Source organism: Microcebus murinus, chromosome 8 (assembly GCF_040939455.1).
Source record: "Microcebus murinus isolate Inina chromosome 8, M.murinus_Inina_mat1.0, whole genome shotgun sequence".
NCBI classification, from domain to species: Eukaryota; Metazoa; Chordata; class Mammalia; order Primates; family Cheirogaleidae; genus Microcebus; species Microcebus murinus.
The window spans coordinates 37,943,691-37,964,621 of record NC_134111.1 but is presented as its reverse complement, the minus strand read 5'-3'; the positions used below and the strand labels follow the sequence as shown (position 1 = coordinate 37,964,621).

The 20,931-nt window shown below is 39.7% G+C and overlaps 1 protein-coding gene and 1 pseudogene across 1 annotated transcript in view; both read left to right on the top strand.

Moving 5' to 3' along the window:
* Positions 1-20,931, top strand: part of CYTIP (cytohesin 1 interacting protein) — a 74,202-nt gene that overhangs the window by 2,001 nt on the left and 51,270 nt on the right. The gene's annotated exons all lie outside the window — the stretch shown is intronic.
* Positions 4,026-9,497, top strand: LOC105860465 (small ribosomal subunit protein uS5 pseudogene; annotated as a pseudogene).

The window sequence follows — 20,931 nt, the reverse complement described above, 5'->3', positions numbered from 1 at the left end:
TCTAATAAGAAAGACACAGAGTAGGAGATGGGAAGCTTTTAAGTACGTAAACCCCACTGGGGAGTGTTCAAGTATTGGTTCCTCAGTTTTACTTCTGGTGATTCTGATTCAGTAAGTCTAAGGTGGCGGGATGTCTGCCTCTGGGAACCTTTATTTTGTAGAAGATGCAGGTGTTGGAGGACTTTACTTATGAGAAAAATTTCTGGGGTTTCTCACTCTTGTTTATGTTATTAGAAGCCTATGAGTACAGAATGTACCAGGAATCTGGCTCTGAGAGAGGGCAGTTTAGATGAAGAGGTTGTATCACAGAGACCTGAGTTTGAATACCCCGTGGCTTTGGCCAAGGTGATTTTTCTTTTCTTTTCTTCTTCTTCTTTTTTTTTTGAAGATGGAGTCTTGTTCCGTTGCTAAGACTGAAGTGTGGTGGGGCATCATTATAGCTCACTGCAGCCTTAAACTCCTGGGCTCAAGCTGTCCTCCTGCCTCAGCCTCCCAAGTAGCTGGAACTACAGGAGTGCACCACCATGCCCTACTAATTTTTTCTTTTTTTCATTTTTTTAAAGATGAGGTTTCACTATGTTGTCCAGACTGGTCTCAAACTCCTGGGCTCAAGTGATCCTCCAGCCTCAGCCTCCAGAAGGTGATTTCTTCTTTTCAGAAGCTTCTGTTCATGACTTTTATCCACTTTTTAATAAGGTTGTTTGCTTTTTTCTTGTTGATTTGTTTGAATTCTTTGTAAACGGTTATTAGTCCTTTATTGGATGGGTAGCATGTGAATCTTTTCTCCCATTCTATAGACTGTTTGTTCTGTTGATTGTTTCCTTAGCTGTGCAGAAGCTTTTTAGTTTAATCAAATTCCATTTATTAATGTTTGTTGTTGCCAGAATTGCTATTGGGGTCTTTTTCATATATTCTTTGCCTAGGCTGATATATAGAAAAGTTTTTCCTACATTTTCCTCTAGAATTCTTATGTTTTCATGCCTTAGATCTAAGTCTTTTAACCACCTTGAATTAATTTTTGTGAGTAGTGAGAGGTAAGTTTCCTATTTCATTCTTCTGCTTGTGGCTATCCAGTTTGCCCAGCACCATTTATTGAATAGGGGCTTTCCCCCCAAGTGTATATTGTTTTCTGCATTGTCAAAAGATCAATTGGTTGTATGTAGATGGTTTTATATCTGAGTTCTCTGTTCTGTTCCTTGGTCTAAGTCTCTATTTTTGTACCAATTCCATGTGGTTTTGATTACTATAGCCTTGTAGTATAGTTTGAAGTCTGGTAACATGATGCCTACAGATTTGTTCTTTTCGCTTAAGATTGCTTTGGCTATTTGGGCTCTTTTCTGGTTCCACACAATGTATAGAATTATATATTCTAGCTCTGTGAAGTATGACTTCGGTAACTTGATGGGGATTGCCTCAATTTGTAAATCTCTTTTACCTTTCACTTGTAATGACTTTAGTGGAGCATTTCTCTTCCTAAGGGTAATATCTTATTTTTTTGTTTACTTTGAGTAATGAGTTTACTGAGTAGTCTGAACTTGCCTGGGGCATACACATGAAAGTAACAACTTTTTTCTCCAATTACTTAATGTCTGTCAAATTTCCCTTTTCCTTGAGCAGATGCCATTATCTTTTGGTCAGTTTTATTTGTTTATTTATTTTTTAAAACAAAAACACAACAATTTTCACTATTATATCTTCAATCTCAATCCTATTTAAAGTTATCCCCTCCACAATTAAGGTCAGATAAAAGGTTTTGGGAATGGAAGACAGGGGTGTGGTCAGCCTCTGGGATACAATCTTCCTCTCCCTCTTTTCGTTTCCATGTTTTGGAATGATTTGGAGGAGAAAAAAAGGCCAAGTTCCTAACATTTAATAGTGTAGTTGTATTCTGTCCTCTGTACGTTTTTGACTGCTTCTCTGGTGAATGGGGACTGTCAGCCTATGGCCCTCTATGTGGGAGTTTTCTGAAGGCCTTTGTGGGCTCCCAGTGCACAGTCATTGATATGGCAGATCCAGCTCTAGTAAGATCTCATTCATGTAAGCAACCCTCAGCCTCCTGCTGCTGGGGTCCACTTGCTCAGTGGCCAGACCTCATGGTTGGAATATGTTAAGATAACATGAACCTAGCTACTCTCCCCAGGTTCACTTGGCCCATGGACATACACATGTGGATTGCCCCAAGGTTGTGCTTTTATTCTTTTTCATGTATTGTTTCCCCCTGCCCTTAGTTTAAATAGGTACAGGGAGTGGATTAGCAAGGCCACTGCAGGTGTAGATGTCAAAGCTAGAAATGAAATGCTGGCTTTCCCCTCCCATAGGCAATTGGTTCTTTTGGCAGCCCCTGCACTTGGCTCAGTGAAGAGAGGAATGTCCTTGGGAGAGTGGATGGAAAACTGCAGCGTTACTCCCTTCCCACCCCTATCAAGCCTTTGATGATTATACCTTTGATGATTTCCTGCTTCTCTTTCCTCACCCCAGTTCTCCTTTCAGACTTGACTGGAGAGGAAGAGGGTGTAGTTTGGGGTGGCAGTTGAAAGTGACAGAGTCATTTGCCTGTCTGTCTCTTGGTAAGACTTGAAGAAGGTGGATGGCTCCAGTTGTTATCAGTTCTCTAGCTTTTTATCCCCATAATGAGGACCTAATGGCCAATTCTAGAGTAACAGGAAAACTTGCACTCAATAGCCTATTAGATTTGTGCACTTTAAAGGGCAAAAATAGATATCAGATTGAACACTGAACTATGAGAGACACTGTCAAGAAACTGAGAAAGCAAGTCATAGACTGGGAGAAAGTATTTGCAAAAGATACATCTGATATAGTACTGTTATTTAAAATATAGAAAGAACATGTAAAAGTCAACAAGCACAAAAACAACTCAATTAATAATGTGCAAAATATATGAACAGATTTCTCACTAAAGTAGATTGAAAGATGGCAAATATCAAAAAATGCTCCACATCAGATGTCATCAGGGAAATGCAAATTAAAACAATGAGATATCAAAACACACCTATTAGAATGGCCAAGATCCAAAACACTGACAACAACAAGTGTTGGCAAGGATGTAGAGCAATAGGAACTCTCATTCATTGCTGGTGGGAATGCAAAATGGTATAGCCACTTTGGAAGAGAGTTTGGCAGTTTTATTCGAAACTAAACATACTCCTACCATAAGATACAGCAATCACTGTGCTGGGTATTTTCCCGAAGAAGTTGAAATCATGTCTTCACAAAAACTTGCACATGGATATTTATAACAGCTTTTTTCATAATTACTAAAATTTGGAAGCAACTAAGTTGTCCTTCAATAGGTGAATGGATAAAGAAACTGTGGTACATTCATACAATAAAATATTATTCAGTGCTAAAAAGAAATGATCTATCAAGCTATGAAAAGACATAAATGAATCTTTTTTTTTGCCTTTTTTTTTATTTCGGCATATTATGGGGGTACAGATTTTAAGGTTTCAATAAATGCCCATTTCCCCCCCTCCCCCCACAAGTCTGAGTCTCCAGCATGACCATCCCCCAGATGGTGCACATCTCACTCATTATGTATGTATATACCCGCCCCCCTCCCCCCTCCCACCTGCCCAATACCCTATTACTGTAGTACCTATGTGTCCACTTAAGTGCTGTTCAGTTAATACCAATTTGCTAGTGAGTATATGTGGTGCTTGTTTTTCCATTCTTGGGAAATTTCAGTTAATAGTATGGGTTCCAACTCTAACCAGGAAAATATAAGATGTGCTATATCACCATTGTTTCTTAGAGCTGAATAGTACTCCATGGTATACATATACCACATTTTATTAATCCATTCTTGGATTGATGGGCACTTGGGCTGTTTCCACAGCCTTGCAATTATGAATTGTGCTGCTATAAACATTCGAGTGCAGGTGTCTTTTTTGTAGAGTGTCATTGGATCTTTTGGGTAGATGCCCAGCAATGGGATTGCTGGATCAAATGGTAGATTCACTTGTATTGCTTTAAGGTATCTCCATATTGCTTTCCACAGAGGTTGAACTAGTTTGCAGTCCCACCAGCAGTGTAGGAGTGTTCCTCTCTCTTCGCAACCACGCCAGCATTTATTGTTTGGAGACTTATTGATAAAGGCCAAATAAATGAATCTTAAATGCATATTATTAAGTGAAAGAAATCAATCTGAAGAGACTACATACTATAAATCCCAACTATATGACACTCTGATAAAGGCAAAACTATGGAGACAGTAAAAAGACCAGTGGTTAAGGGGGAGGAGGAGATGAACACGTGGAGCACCGGAGATTTTTAGGGCAACAAAACTACCCTGTATGATACTATAATGTTGGCTCCATGTCATTATACATTTGTCAAAACCCCCAGAATATACCACACCAAGAGTGAATTCTGATGTAAACTGTGGGTTTTGGGTAATGTTGATGTGTCATTGTGGGTTCACCAATTGTACCAAATGTCTCACTCTGGTAGTGAACATTGAGGGAGGCTGTGCAATGTGGGGCCGGAAGCATATGAGAACTCTCTGCACTTTGCACTCAATTTTACTGTGAGCCTACAACTGCTCTAAAAATAAAATATTATTATATTGAAAATATTATTCTAAAGAATCACAGGTAACCACAGCAGAGAGAAATCTACCCTCTAAATAAATAACAGATTTCTCCACTTTTGTACAGAACAAATTCATATTTTGTTATATGGTTTCATTCTTTGGACAGAGAATATCTAGCAAATCAAAAACACAGCTCAGTCTACTACCTTCTCTCTGTATTTTATGCTCATAGATACTGATCCTGAGATCACTAGGGAGCAGCACACATGGGTAAGAAGAGGCCACCCCTTCCTGAAAGCCTTATCCTTGATGGTGAATCTACTTCCAGTGCTGCACAGAGCTATGCATCACAGTTATTGCTCAGAATGACGTAACTCTACAGTGACTATTAACTAGAAAAACAGCAGTCCCTGAAAGTCGGGATTCTGTTTTCTCAGAACACTCTTTTCTGTGTTCACAACTTCAGTTGGCCTTTAAACCAGGTTATGAGAAACCAAGAAAGATAAAATTGAAGTGGCAAGTTGGACATGGTATAATTCTGAGATATTTAGCCACTTCACCCAAACTAGTATTTGCCAATTATGTTATTCTTTAGCTACAGACACCCGTTTTGTGCCTTTGTCTTTTAGAATTTCCTCTATAAAAATAAGAGGTTTTACACAACCAATTTAATCTTCATAACAACCTCAGGAGGGAAGTAATATTGGGATGCCCATTTTACAGAGAAGGAAACTGAGTCACAGATAGGCCATAACTAGCCCACTGTTAGATAGCTAGTAAGAGGTAGAGCTGAGATGTGAGTACAAGCATCCTGGCTTCACAGTAGAATTCTTAATCACTCTACTGGCTTGTAAAAAGCCACAATACTAAAAACAACATTGCACTGGTTTTATTGTTTTAATGTAATAAAAATAAATGAGTTGGAAATAGAAACCGGAACATAAGAAAGTTTAATACCTGCCGCCTGTCTCACTCATAAATCAGTAAGACAGGGACTGGTATTTTTATAATGCTATTTGGGGAAATAGGTTATTTGAATTAACAAATTTAGTTTAGTCCTCCTCCAAAAATAATTACCTGTTTTATTCCAAATGGATAGCAATTAAATATAACTAGTTAAACCAAAAACTTGGAAGAAATATAGATGACTATTTATCTGATCTAGGGTGGAAAGGTATTTTCTAAATTTGAAAGCAATTGAGGAAATCACATCTGTCAGTGAGGAAAAGACTGATGATAAAAAGAAAAATTTTTGCATGTCATAAACAAAAAGACAAATAGCACGTGTAAGAAATTGTGATTTTCATACATACCTGCAAGAAAATCACAAAGGAGGAAGCAGAAATAATTTTAAAAATATGAACAAAATATGAAAAATACCTTCTTTGGGAATACAAGAAAGGCAGAATTCAAATTAAAGCAAAACTTAGGTAGCATTTTCTACAGAACACATTTTAGCAAATATTTTTATCTGGTAATAATCAAGGTTGTCAAGAGTTCTGAAAGATGGGTGATTTTATGTACAATCTTTCTGTCAAAAATTTAGCAATATCCATCAAGAAGAGTCCTTAAAACAGCTATATCTTCAAATCAATATTTTTTCATATAAGGATTTATCCTATGAAAATAGTTATTGGGCAAAGATTTATGTTCAAATTTTATCACACCATTATTTCTAACAGTGAAATGTTAAAAATAACTTAATATTTAATAAAATTAGATTCGTTGGTAATACTTGGGAAATTACAGAATAGCTGAGATGGGCTATCACACCACAATTAAAATCATGTTGTGAGTAGTTCTTAATGGCAAAAGGAAATGACAGTGGATAATGATGATGTTTAAGCATAGCAAAATAATGTTTTAAGATAGTGTGTTAAGTGTAACAAAATAGGATACATAATTGTGCATAATTGTCTCATCTAGTTAAAATTAATATTAATAAGAAAGGACTAAAGGGGTTATGACAAATGTCCATAATGGCTTTTGATGATGGTGGGATCTTCTATATTTTACAAATTGTCTACAGCAAACAGAGTTAATGGAGAAAAAAAAAAACTATCTTTAGATAAGAAAAGGAAAGAATCAGTGGAGAATACAGAGACAATGACATATGGACACCTTTTTCTCCAAGAAAAGACCAACTGGCATGTGGCGCTGGTGCAGCGGCCTGTATGCCCCAGGGGCCCTGGAATGAGAGGCGGCCTCAGTTTCCAGGGGGTTTCAGCAGTGGCATTTGAGGTCACAGCCATGGTTGGGGCCAGCCCGGGCAAGGGTGAGGACAAGGAATGGATGCTCCTTGGTGACCAGGTGGTCCCCAAGCAGCCACCTGGTCAAGGACATGAAGATCAAATCCCTAGAGGAGATCTCTCTCTTCTCCTTGCCCATCAAAGAGTCTGAGATCACTGACTTCTTCCTGGGGGCCTCTCTCAAGGATGAGGCTTTGAAGATTATGCCAGTGCAAAAGCAGAACCGTGCTGGGCCATCAGGGCCTAATATGGCCACGTCTGTCTGGGTGTTAAGTGCTCCAGAGAGGTAGCCACCGCCATCCGAGGGGCCACCAACCTGGCCAACCTCTCCACTGTCCCCATGCAGAAAGGCTACTGGGCGAACAAGATGGGCAAGCCCCACATCATTCCTTGCAAGGTGACAGGATGCTGCGGCTCTGTGCTGGTACGTCTCATCCCTGCCCCTACAGGGACTGACATCATCTTAGCCCCTGTGCCCGAGAAGCACCTGCTGATGGCTGGTATCCATGACTGCCACACCTCAGCCAGCGGCTGCACTGCCACCCCGTGCCACTTCCCCAAGGCTACTTTTGATGCCGTCTCCGAGCCCTGTAACTATCTGACTCCTGACTTCTGGAAAGAGACAGTATTTATCAAGTTTCCCTACCAGGAATTCACTGACCATCTTGTTAAGACCCACATCAGAGTCTTTGTGCAGAGGACCCAGGCTCCAGCTGTTGGCTACAACATAGCATTTTTATGCAAGAAAAATAAAGTGAAGTCAAGCCTATTAAGCAAAGAAAAAAGGAAAATGAGCAGATCATTGGAAATGGTGAGAAGCACATGGATGTGATCTCAAATCTGAAGCGATAGCAGAGTTGGGATGGAGGGTAGAGCAAATAAAAATATTCTAACAATTAATGTTCTTGGCGAGTTCCTTGAAAGCACTGGAGTATGTAGAACAACTGCAAGGAAAAACCTGTGCTTCTCTCTCTTGAAATATCTTGACAAAAGCCTGTGTTTTTCTTTAAAAAAACAGTTCTCTGTCCAAATTTACATTTTTATAGACATCATATAGCTTTTCAAATTTATTTCTAAAACATTTTGGTTAAGATGTTTTCAAAAGAATGAGTTTTGGAATTCAGTCTCTAACACTTTAAGTCCATGACCTTTCCAATTCATGCTATATTGTAAATTTTGTGGGAGAGGGTAGTAAATGTAGATGTAATTTGTCTATTAGTTCTTGTTTTAATTTTCTATAATTTAACTATATGGAAGTTTCCAACTCTCCTTACCCTCATTTCAATTGGAATTTCCAAAATGGCTTAGAAGTGTTTGGAGGTCTAATTATTTTCTTCAAATACTTTGTCCTCCAGGAAAGTGGATGTATTTGCCTGTAGGTAGAATCTGCTTCATGGCTAGGAGGATTTATGTCCATCATTTTTAATTCTCACCTGGGCTTCTTGGTTCTAAGCAAACCCTCCCAAGTCAGGCCTTTACATACTTGTTCTCAGCATAATGGATCCTTGGTCCACACATTCAAGTTCCTTTTTTGAGTTTCTACCTTTCTCCCCAATTTCCCTGGGTTCTCAATCCTGTCATCCCTTGCACTAGCTTGCCTACCACTACCTAATTCCATATTCCAAAAGGGAGTTACCACTTATGTAGACCTGGCAGAAAAAAAATGTTGTTGTCTTACTTTTCAGGAGGTATCAATATATTTTGGTTAAAACATAAACATAACTATTTATGCCTAATAAACTTTTACAGAAACAAAATACATTTAAAACTGTATCTTTCATTATCACTGAATTGTTTTTATCAAGAGGGGAGAATTTCTTTCTAACCTATCTCAGTAGGATTACATTAGGTTCTCCAACAGCCCAGGCTATGAGATGGCAGTGACTGAAACCCAGGACATTAATCATCATGACATATGCATTCTTTTGCTGCTTTGTTTTGTTGAGCCAAGGAGATGACACATACAAATTCACACTCCTCCACTCTCACCTTCTTTCTTCTTCCACCTCCACTTTGTCTCCAAAGGCAGTGTTGGCTGCCACCAAATACTTTACCCCAAGTGCCAAATTTTCAAATGCAAATGGTGTTATGCCTATTTACAGGAACATCTTGTCACCTGGGCCAGTTCATCTTCATGAGTACATACCTAATGGTGGTATAAGTATGCTTTTGGTGGCTGCTTTGTCAGTATAAAAGTCACAGTCAGAATGGTAAAATGCTAATATGAAAGTAGAATGTCCACAGGAAGGCGCAAATGCCTCTGGAATCTTTTCAGAGGCATGGAGCCGTATCAGCCTAGGATTTTACTGCATGTCACGTCAGCCCTCTCTGTTCCCTCTTAGAATCCTTGTTGCCATTAAACTCCGATGTAAACTCTGCTGCCACTGCCACTAGCTCTGACATTCATCCATCCATTTAGGGAATACAGAGAGAGCACCAACCATTGACAGGCACTCTTCTAGGTGCTAGAGACATGGAGTGACAAAGAAGGAAGAGACTCTACCCTCTGAGAGCTTACAGTCTAGTGGAAATAGAGACAAGAGGGCTCATTACAATATGGGGTGGTAAGGAAATCCCCTATGCTGTGGCACTACATAGTACACAAGAAGGTCACTCAGATTGGCCTCTGGAGGAGGAGGTCAGGGAAAGTTTCCTAGAGAAGTAATCTTGAACCTGCAGGAGAAAGGCTTAACGCTAGGAGGACAGAGCAGTAAATCATGCAAACCAAGCTTGGCCAGGAGAAATACAAATCTTTAGTCTTTATTCTCTGTCTTCTCTTGGTAATAATGGCATCATTTAAATTTGGGTGTTTTTTTTTTCTCAGTGTTATTTAATACATGTTAAAAAGAAAAATATATAGGTCAGGTGCAGTGGCTTGCCTGTATTCCTCGCACTTTAGGAAGCTGAGGCAGGAGGATTGCTTGAGGCCAGGAGTTCAAAGCCAGCTTAAGCAAGAGCCAGACCCCATCTCTACAAAAAAACAGAAAGATTAGCTGGGTGTGGTGGCACGTACTTGTAGCCTAGTTACTCGGGAGGCTGAGACAGGAGAATCACTTGAGCCCAGGAGTTTGAGGTTGCTGTGAGCTAGGAGGATGTACTCTGGCCTGGGTGACAGAGCGACACCCAGTCTTGGGAAAAAAAAGAAGAGAAAGAAAGAAAAGAAAAAATATAAACAGTGATTTCTTTTCATGAACAAAAATCTTGAATGTGGCTCACTGGATTTAAGGATTCTTTTGGGGTCAGACCTCAAGTTTAACTTTTCTGGAGGTTGGTTTGAGGCCAGTAGAACAGACTCAGCTTGTGAACAGCCTCATCAGAGAGCATCTGTGTGGACAAGGCTGAAGTGACGCTGTCATTTCTCCAGGATGCCTTCTGTGGGTTCATCTCTGCTCTGCTTGGAAACAGACTTCACTAACTCAAATCTCTTGAACTTTAGCATCCTAATGCTGCAGCGGTTGTTCTTTAGCTTGGCCAATCTGTAATGTCCCCATCTCAGCTAGTTTCCCTCTTCTCATCATTGTTCTAATCGCATTACAAATATCCATATTAATGCTACTGCTGCTGTTGCTTGTGCTAAAACTACTATGACTACTGCTACTAAGGCTTTTTTTTTTTTTTTGAGTGACTACATGCTAGGCCCTGTCCTAGGCATTTTTTCATATCTTCAGAACAGCCCTGCAAAAATAAATATTATGATCTTCATTTTGTGGTTGAAATTACTGAGGCTCAAAGAATTTAAGAAACTTTGGTTCATTGAATAGTATACTCAGCATATGGAAAACATTTAAAAATTAGTATGCTATCTTTAAACCAAATTGCCATTGTGCACTGTTTACAGTCCCCTTGGTTCCGACAGCCAGTGCCAACTGTGCTTCCTGGTGTGGAAACCGTTGCCAGCAACATGACTGTAACAGCCAAATGGGCCTGGTGGCTTTGACGGTTATCACAGGTTTCAAGGCAAGAGAAGGGTGTCCTTGAGGGCAAGCAGGCCCCATTGGAGGGGAAACATAGTGTGGCAGACTCCAGAATCAATAAGCGGCAAGGAGGCCTGACCACAAGCCATGACATTGCTCAGGCATCCCGGGGCAGAAGAGTCACTAGGTACTGGTTTTCTCTTTTGTTTTATTTTTATTTGTACTGCCTGCCAGGTGTTGGTTGTTATGGGCTTAGGGCTATTAATTCTTGGCAAGACATGATCTGAAGTCCTGTAGTTGAAACCACCTCTCTCAGAGACAGGGAGAAAAGTGCTTGTATTATCAGATCAAAATTAACAGCAGCAATCCCTATATAACCCTGCAAATACACTGATCCTTGGGCATACTCTAGAAGTTCTATGATTAGAAGAAAAATTTTTATTGTTTTTCTCTTTGCTGCAAAATTAGAATTGCTTATTCTAGTGTTTCAATTGTTTAGATCCTGAGTAAGTAGGGTTTTCATGTTCTAATAACTTACATTGTGTGGGCAGATAGCATTATTGAAGGTAAGTTAGAGAGGACCTCTCAAGTTCTCCATTGTATTTTAGGCTCTAGACACTACATGAAATTGAAAAGCAGACATGCCCCATACAGATGAGTAAGAAATAACACATAAGAAACAACTTCAAATGTTTACTCTCTACATTAGGTAAGAGGCTTTTTGGTGGTGTGTGTGCTTTGGCTAATGGGTAATAAAGTGTAGAACCTTTTTTTTTTTTTCCTGAGACAGAGTCTCTCTGTTGCCTGGGCTAGAGTGCCGTGGCGTCAGCCTAGTTCACAGCAACCTCAAACTCCTGGGCTTAAGCAATCCTTCTGCCTCAGCCTCCCGAGTAGCTGGGACTACAGGCATGCGCCACCATGCCCGGCTAATTTTTTCTATATATTTTTAGTTGGCCAACTAATTTTTTTCTATTTTTAGTAGAGACAGGTTCTTACACTTGCTCAGGCTGCTTTCGAACTCCTGACCTTGAGCGATCCTCGCGCTTCGGCTTCCCAGAGTTCTAGGATTACAGGCGTGAACCACTGCACTCGACTGAAAATGTAGAACCTTACCTAGACAGGATGAAGTTAGAGCAGATGTCCTGTTGTTCCTGGTCAGAGCATTAAAAGCACTTTAAGTGGCAGAGAAAGAGATAGGGCCTTGGAGGCTAAGTATTGAAGGTGTGTTTAGCCACAACCTCTGGCTTAGTGGAGCTGTCTGTCTTGTCTTGAAATAATGTGAACCACAGTAGCCTTCTGGTTGAAGCAGTCCTTGTGCTAACGACTTGTGATAAAAGGATACCTGGAAGGTATCCAAGAGAGTCCTTGGCTCATTGTTTTCTGAAGACAGTTTCCTTTTCCAAAATGAAGGGGAAATTATCTGAAAGATGTGGGGCTGACTATGTTTTGTCAAGATAAGTTGACAGTGCTGGATCATATAAATTCTGTGTATAAGTTTGCTTTCGTTGGCGATTTGAACCAGCTTTCAAAAGTCCCAGCTAAGTGTTGTCACAAAATACTTGTGGGTAATTTTTCCCTTTTCAAAAACTTCATATTAGGGCTAACTAATTAGGGACTCTTCATGTCCCTATGTAATTCAATCCAACATATCAGAGAATTTTGAGTGTGCAATTTGTGCAACTCATTCTTCATGTTCATTACAATTCACATGTACATTTGTTGTAATAATATTCACTGCACAGTGATAGAATCAGAGAGATTTTGTTATTTAGTCAATCTTGGTTTATTTAATCTCATCCCAGTTTATACCAAGAGGAATTTAAAGTGGCTAAATTAATAATATTCAACAAGATGTCTTTTGACCACACTTAGCATAATTTCCCTTTTCACTTTTTTAAAAAAAATCATTGTTAGGATAAAGTGTTCTCTTGTATTTTGAGTACCTCATATCATCTCCAAGTTAAAGACAGGAAAACAGGTATAAAATTTTTCCTGAAATGCTAGAAATTTGCATGAGGCGAAACACCTGGTTCCCACACACAAAATCAAGCCCAGACATACTTAAGGAGCTGAAATAATGTTTCATCTGTTTCTAAGATACTTGGGTAAGTTAAACCAAACAGGAAACTACAACAGAAGTCCCTGAGTCAAAGAGGAACTATTCATTACTCATTTGACTTTGCAAGCCAAATGATGATGCCATTACCCTGAAATCTACAAAACTTAAGATAACTCATTGTCAATTATGAAAATACTATGGTTATGCTCTCATATCATGTCACCTTTGGGCAATTCCACCTTCTCCATTTCCATAAGACTACTCCAACTCTTTATACCTCTGGAACTAGATTATGTTTTTGCAAACTTTTTAGAACATGGGGCCCTTTAGGGGAGAAGATAAATCACCCCAGTCAATCTTGTGAGTGACCTGTGCCACCCTATATACAAGAATGGAAAAACTGCATATGAAAGCAAATGAAAGATCAATGAATGCACCTTTGATATAATTGAGACAATGCTCAGTTTCTTAAAATACATGCAGAAGCTAAACATTAGATATGAAACTATTGTAAACATGATCTCCTCGGCCGCCCATGGATGTCTGTCATTCGTAATACGCAGACAGCTGTCACACCCAATGAAAACCTTGAAGAAGGGGAAGTAGAATGGGGAAGTGGGATGGAAGGTTTTAGGTTAAGTGGTCTTTTAGCATTTTGGAAAATATAAGTCAATGTGGCATTTGCAGAAGTTATCACACTGTTATCAAAGCTGTCACATACCCTCCCTTGAAATTGCACTTAAAGTGCTGATTCCTTTCAATCCTTTGCTATAGGGTGGAGTGAGAATATCTTTCTCCCTAAAGTAATGGTCTAATTTTGTCACTTAGGATCCTATGTCCACATACCATGCCATTGCTCAGATTTCTTAGATATTTTTACTAATATTTATTGAGTGCTTACGGTTGTGTCAGGTAGTTCTATACCATTGTAATGTAATCACCCAAACCCTATGAGGTTGGGACTGTTTTTATGTAGATGTGAAAACTGAGGCATAAGAAAGAAAGCAACCAGCAGCTTGGTTGCATACTGTCCTAAAAGGATACCTGAGATATAGCCTTCCTGTGCTACCTGTAGCATTTGTTTAGCCCTTTCCTTCTTCTTCTTCTTTTTTTTTTTTTACTATTATTTAAAAAATTTAAACATTTTGAAATTATAGAAGTCAGTACATGTATAAAGTAAAGATTAAAACATATAAGGAGATAGACAACCAAGAAGTCATCCTTCCCTAACACCCTAGGGCTACTTCACAGAGGTAACTATTATTAATTTTCCATTGTATTTAGGAATTTTCTGTGCCTAAATTAGGATACACACACATGCATACACATTCTTTTTTGTTTGTGGGCCTCTTAACCACTTCGGTACCAGTGTCGACCATAGTCGATAGCCACAGATGAATGCGCACAGCGACTTTAGCCAACAGCCGTGATATGACTTTTCTAGTTTTTCATTTATCAAAATAGAAGTGTGAACATTTAAACATAACGTAATGAAAACATATATGTATATGTTACCTATTCTGATTGACATTACAAGCTGCCAGTAAAGTCCAACAAGCTTTGAGTGCTTTCAAGCTTTCCTCATCACACAAGAGCAAAATGGATCCGTCGTCAGTGCACAGCACAAACTATCGTGGGGACCATGAGTGCTGGCTGTGGGCAAGGTTTCACGGCCAGTGAGTCAGGTACCAAAGTGGTTTAGGTACTTGTGTTATACCTTATATTATAATCATCTGTGAACATGCTTATTTCTCTGAATTGATTGTAAGTTCTTGGAAGTCATGCTATATATACTGTTCTGGTTACCTATTGTTAAGTAACAAATAATTCCAGGACTTAGTGGGCTAAACCAACAATGATGTTCATTTTGTCTACACATCTGCAATTTGGGGAGGGCTTAGCAAGAACACCTTGTCTTTGCTCCACTAAAGATCAGTTGGGGTGGCTCAGCAGTTGGAGGCTGGAATCATATGGGGTTTCATTTGCTCACATGTGCAATGTTTGATGCTGGCTCTCAGCTTGGACCTTGGGCCAGACTGTGGCTGGAACACTTTCCATGGAACTTGGTCTTCCCATGGAACTGCATGGAACAGCATGGTGGCTGGGTACCGAGCATCCCAAAAGAACTGGGCAGAAGCTGTACTGTCTTTTATATCTTACACTTGGATGTTGTATAGTATCATCATTTCTGCAGTGTCCACAGTACCCAGAATGAAGGACAGAGAATGTATGTCCCACCTCTAAAAAATTCACATTGTGAGGAGACCATGTGGAATGGGATACATTGATGAGGAAAAGATGATCTGCCACAAGTATCTCTTCATCTCAGGCTCATCTTTCTACCTTCCAGACATTTATCTTACAGTTTTGTGTATAGTAGGTGCTCAATTAATGTCCAGGAAACTGAATTGCTGAATCAGGGTTAAGAGAAGGCAGCTTTCTCAATTGAACTGAGGGGCGGGGTGGGGGAAGGACATGAAATCCCACCAGGGACAGTTGCTAGGGGTTTGCTAGAAAAGGGTTCTTCTAGGGTAACTAGTGGATTTTTTGAGCTGTTTTTTTTTTTTATCCAGGAGGCTTCTGGGAAGTGCCATTTTGATTATAAAGGGGAATCAGGGCTGGTGCTAGGTGAGCTTCATGTGAGCAGGTGGGTGAGACTGTGTATACTTTGGGAGCCTCAGTCAATGTGTGAAGCCCTGTCCCCTCTAATGAAGCTCTCCAGAATGGCTCAGTAGCTGTGCCTGTTTGACAGTTGTTAGTGTGAAGGTGAAACTCTGGGTAGAAAAAATGAGAGCCTAGTGTGACGGTTGCATCATGTTTGCTCTTAGATTCGATGTTACTAAGTATTTTAGGGCCTATCAGAGCAGGGCCTGAACAACTGATCACGACGTTGGCCCTCCGGTACTGAGGCTGGCTCTGCACCACCAGCTGAGGCCTGATGCTGGAGAACACATCTCCTGACCAAGCGGAGCTAAGGAGGCTGTGCATGAGAGCGATGTGGAGACGGGGTGGATGGTCGCATCCACAGAATCTGTTTCAGAACTCATGTTATGTTTCTTTTGTCATTTTTATTCCTCTGTCTCTCCTCTGCACTGTCCTTCATACTCTCACACTCGGTTTCCCGGCCAGCTCTCAACCTCCTCTGCTTTCCGGGCATTGGTACACTTGTTGTCTCCTGCCATTGCATCCCTTGAACTGAGAACCCTGAATCAGACCAAGCTGGCCCCTGGGAATACCCACCCCAGCCATCCCCCCATTTCCTCATAGGTCTTCCCTCAGGGGGTCCCCATTTGGGCAGTCAAGCTCCAAGGGCTCTGCTCTCCTTCCCAGTTTGGCCCCGACAGCATCAGAGCAAACAACCATTAAGTTTCTGTAATGATGTATTTACAAGGGCTTAGAATCAGAGACACAATTGAAAAAGTGCTTGTTATGCTCATATTTAATTGTACTTGGAAAACATCTATCAGAGGGACAAGGCCAATATCTTTTGCTAAATATTTTTGGCTACTTGTAGAAGCTGTCATGCTGCCTACGCTGGTTTCTCCACTCAAGGGTATCCGTAGTATTGACTAACTCCATTTCCATTTTAATATAGTTTATGGTTATCTAAAAAATCTAAACCATTTTAAACCAGTCCTTTGAAGAGGTCCTAAAAGGTCCAACTCCTGCTGCCTACCCATCTCTGTCTGTGCACTGCCCTTTCTGATAAAATTCAGTGGTAGGGTTTGACTTCATGGTGTTGGGGCTCAGCAAAGAATACCCAAAATGAAAGCCTCAGAAGCAGCCTCCAAAGCAAAAGTTTTTCTCTGACCTCCTCCTTCTCTCCTATCTCTCAGTCCCACTCTGCCCTGAGACGGGCCCATAGAAACCAGAATCCTCTACCCCAAGGCAGGTCATAGAAACAAGACCCCCTTTTCCTCAAAACTAGTCATAGAACTAAAAAATATTGCTTTAACTTTCCCTCTGCCTTTTTCTGTAAAAACTGGCTGTAGAAAAATTATCTAACCTATCTTGTTTGATTGTGGGTCATAAGACCCCCATTCTAAAGATGGTCCTGTCCCATACCCAGAAGGAAGGAATACATGCTCAGAGAGGCCAGGAAAAAACTAGACAGACAGGCCTCACTGGGTTTCCCCATTCAGTTAGATTATTAACCTTTTTGTCCAATCATATTTGTACAGGGCTGTCCATACTTTGTTCAACCTAAACATAAAAATGGACAATTTCCCCTGAATCTTTGGCTCTTCATTCTAAAGGCTCCCATGTACACATTAAATACATTCGTGTGCGTTTTGCCTATTAAATTTGCCTCTCGTCAGTGATAGTCAGTGAAACCTCAGAGGGAAAAGGAGAAGCTTTCCCTTGGCCTCTAAAGTAATGAGCACTAGAGGTTGCCTGACAGTAGAAGAGGAAGCTTCTGAAATGTGAATTTTGTGACAGCCTTTTGATGCTCAGATCAGGTTCCCTGATGGGACATTGGTCTGAAGGGATGGTCAGACCTTCAATTTTCTAGTTGAGTTTAAGGTTTATATTTAGTGTAGCTTTCAGAATTATTGTTTTTAGAAAACTACAGAATCTTGGTATTTGTTGACCTCCCATTGCCAATGGCTTCTTTAGCGTCAGAGAAAATTAGACTTCCCAATGTGACAAGGCTTTCATGATTTAAGTTTTGGAGCCTAGAGGTTGAGCATTGTACCCTGGAGTTTGACTGCAGAGGTGGCGATGAAATTAGGGTCAGACAGCAGGGCAAATTTCTTAGGTTCCCTCCCATCGTTGCTCATGATAACCATCATCCTTCCTGTCCCCCAGCATTGTCCTCAAGTTCCTCTCTCCTAGATCTATCGGCCTAGGAGTCACAAATTGCTCCTCCCTCTGCAGTGCTTCTTGCTTCTACTCTCTTTCTTCCCCATGAGCATGGCCTTGGTCCAAGCTTATATTGCCTGTTTCTAAAATTATAGCAAGAGTTGAACTGCTCTTCAGCTCTCTCCCTTCCAGTTATTTTATAAGCCACTGCCTAGCCAATTTTCCTAAAATTCCCGTTTAGTTAGCTTATGCCTGTGCTCAAAAAATTGGTTCCTTTTCGACCATTGAATCAAGTTCAAAGTATTTATCAGAGTAGATAAGGGGGCCCTTATCTATCCAGCCCCAGTAAGGTGCTTGGTAGTCATCTTTTGCTAAGCCGCACACACTTCTGGCACAGAGCACCAGCCTCCGGCACCAGCCTCCTTAACCGATCTCTGAGAGTTTCCTCTTCATGTTTTCTCCTCTTGATGGCTCTCTTTGTCCTGTCAGTCACACGTAAAATGCTGGTTTTTCCCCTGACACCATTTCTAACTGTTGAAATTGTACTGATTCTCTAAACTTGTCTTTCATTTTCAAAGAAGAAATTCAAAGAAGAAATTCATCTTTCTGTTCTGTCCTTTGAAGTTCTTTGTGTTATTTTTTTGTCTTGTACTGTATAGAGGTGGGCATGTTGAGTTCTTTTACTAGGCTGGAGGCTCATGCAAGGCGGAGACTCGGCCAGGGGTGGGGAACCTGTGGCCTCAATGCCACACGTGGCCTTCTAGGTCCTTATTAAGTGTGGCCTTCTGACTGAATCCAAATTTTACAGAACAAATCCTTTTATTTTTATTAATACGTTTCGTTTGTCTTTTATATTTTCATTTTATTTTTAAAATGAACATATTTAAACTACCAAAGCATAAAATAAGTTTCAACAAAATAATCGTCCCAGATTGACCAGCACAATTAGAGCATTAGTCAGCCACAAGGGCTACACTGACGGCCACTACACCCGTGATTTAGTTCTACCTTCCCTCACCTGACTGGCGCCACTACTGCACAAGGCTGGTTGCCAAAAGTTTATGGGGTCAAGTACGCCAGTCTCTTATCAGCTTTTGAAAACAGTGCACTGTGTTTCTGTGTGAAGTGTAATTTGTGAATAGTTGCACAGCTCGACAGTATGTTTTTGATTCTGCCTGCTTCACAGTCCATCATGTCAGAGGAGACCAAGAGAATGCTGAAGGAAGAAAACAGAGTTTTTAATGAGGATTGGGAATTGCAATTATCTTATTTCTGCTAAAGATAAGGTGATCTGCTTGCTTTGTGGTGCTGCAATATCAACATTAAATAAATTCACAGCTCATCAGCATTTTAACACTCATAAGGACCACAAATATTTTCAATTAGAGTGAAAGGTACAAAAGGTTGTATTGCAGAGATTAAAAGATGAAAAGCAAAAGCAAAGACAATTCTTTCCAGCAGCAATAAGACCTGGAAATAATACCTGAAGCAACTTATAAGGTGGCCTATATAGTCAGGAAAAAAGAGAAGACTTTCAGTGATGCAGAAATTGTGAAATAATGCATTCTTGAAGTTCTAGGATGCTGAGACCCTGATAACGTTTCAAAGTACAAACAATTGTCTCTTTCAAGGAGACCCATAACTGATTGGCAGTATGAATTAGCCTTCAACTTAACAGAACTTCATTTAATACTTAAAAAGGAAAATATATGTTATTCAACCACTTTGAATGAATCAACTGATACTATTGACTCGGCACAGGTTTTACACTTCATTTGGATCATAACAGATTGTCTTTGCTATGAAGAGTTACTCGCTTTGGGCACACCTGTGAAGAGAAGATGGGGGATAGATATCATCAACAATGTTCAAGACAAATGTTGTGAAGTTATACTGAGTTTGATAAATTTAGTGAGTGTATGTACAGATGGTGCACCTTCCATGACAGGAAAACATGAAGAGTTTATTTCACAGGTAAAAAAGTACCAACAGATCCAGATGCTCTCATTTCTTTTCATTATATCTTGCATCAGCAAAATCTCTGTCCTAAAGCTACTATTTTAATTGACACTTTGCAATAAAGTATAAGTATTGTTAACTATGTTATGCAAATGCAACATGGCATTGTCAGTTTCATAACATGCTAAAGGTTAATGATGAGGTATTCAGTGTGGATTTACTGTATCATTCTAAAGTGTGTTGGCTATCACAGGGACAGGTGTTATCCAAAATTTGATTTCTGTGAGAATAGTTAAATTTTATAAAGAACAGGATTAGCAATGTGAATTATTGAAAAATGATTTCTATAGAAATACAGCATTTTGTGTGATATCATGTCAAATCAAAAACACTTGAATATTTCTTTGTAAGGTAAAACTAAGTCTATATACGATATGTGGCAAAAAAATCCACGCATTTTGGAAAAAAACTATCTTTTTTCAAAACACTTCTTCAAAAGGAAATTTGGATGAACATTTTCCCCAGTTAGTAAAGGTCATTGATGAGCAGGATGATATATGCAAATCATTTGAAGAATAAGCAGCTGTTATAGATCTATTATTAATAATTGTAGAATATGATGAAAAGTTCACTGACTTAGAAAATCATGACATCTCACTTAAATTAGAACTTCAGCCTCACCTAATTGATAGCACCAACACACCTAGAGAACTATAGAAGGAATTGATTCAGCTCTCAGTAGATGACATTTTCAAGTCATTGTTTCATGCTAAGAAAGATACAATTGAAATATGAAAAAACGCAGTAGAATACCCATGCCTTCAGAAACATACCCCCAAAATGCTTTCTTGCTTTTCAACCACTTATTGCTGTGAATCTACATTCTCCTACCTAACCCAAATCAAGATGCTCTTAAGGTCACAAGTGACTGATACCCATCTAGAGGATCAACTGAAACTGCAGACTTCCATGCTGCAACCAAATATTCAAATGCATTACAACAAAAAGTAGACAGAACAGTGATTTAAAAAGATTATTTAACATTAAAACTAACAAAGTTTTAATTTTTTGAAATTATTTAGTACATAGCAGTTAGATTTTTACAAAATAATGTACATTTTTAAGTATATCTAATTGAAGTTTCCGTCAGGTATGGTGGCTCACACTTGTAATACTAGCACTCTGAGGGGTCGAGGTGGGAGGACTGCTTGAGGTTAGGAGTTCAAGACAAGCTTGAGCAAGAGCCAGACCCCATCTCTAATAAAAATAGAAAAAATTAGCCAGGCATGGTGGCTGCCATGTGTCTATGGTCCCAGCTACTCGGGAGGCTGAGGCAGGAGGAGCACACTTTAGCTGAGGAGACAGAGCAAGACTGTTTCAAAAAAAAAAAGTAAT